Source organism: Otolemur garnettii, unplaced genomic scaffold, assembly GCF_000181295.1.
Source record: "Otolemur garnettii isolate 467f Iridium unplaced genomic scaffold, OtoGar3 scaffold00041, whole genome shotgun sequence".
Lineage (NCBI taxonomy): Eukaryota > Metazoa > Chordata > Mammalia > Primates > Galagidae > Otolemur > Otolemur garnettii.
Genome location: NW_003852436.1, coordinates 13,038,159 through 13,038,641, shown reverse-complemented (window position 1 = coordinate 13,038,641; position 483 = coordinate 13,038,159). Strand labels below are relative to the sequence as shown.

The 483-nt window shown below is 35.8% G+C and overlaps 1 protein-coding gene across 1 annotated transcript in view; it reads right to left on the bottom strand.

Moving 5' to 3' along the window:
* Positions 1-483, bottom strand: part of TRIM2 (tripartite motif containing 2) — a 117,331-nt gene that overhangs the window by 78,718 nt on the left and 38,130 nt on the right. The window lies entirely within an intron of this gene.

Genomic DNA, 483 nt, shown 5'->3' with positions numbered 1-483 from the left:
AAAAAAAACAGGCACACGGTGCCTCAATATGAAAAGTTCAAATTTAGACGAGTGTTTGGGGGCAATGTGAGAGCACATACTTAACTTTCATTAGCTCAGGAGAAAAATAGAAAAGTAGAGCTATTCCCTTAGATGTTTCAAGCAGCTTGAAATACAAATGTAATTTTAAAAATGCAAAAACTGGATAGTTCCACAAGCCTTGATCATTTTCCCCCTACTTGGTATTTATCCAGGACAGGCTCCATAAAATACAGTTCCACCAAGTCAAATCATACAAATGACATTTCTCTGCTTTTTGTGGTTCTAACCATTCAGAGAAAAATTACATGGTGTATTTATTTGACTCAGGGGATGACCAGGCCCTGTTCTTTTTCTGATAATGAAATTTCAGAAAAAAGTTAGAGGTTGAGAAACCTGACAAACTTGAGGTATAGACGGAACTTGATTCCCTGCCAAGTCATTAAACTTACTTTCTTTTTTTTT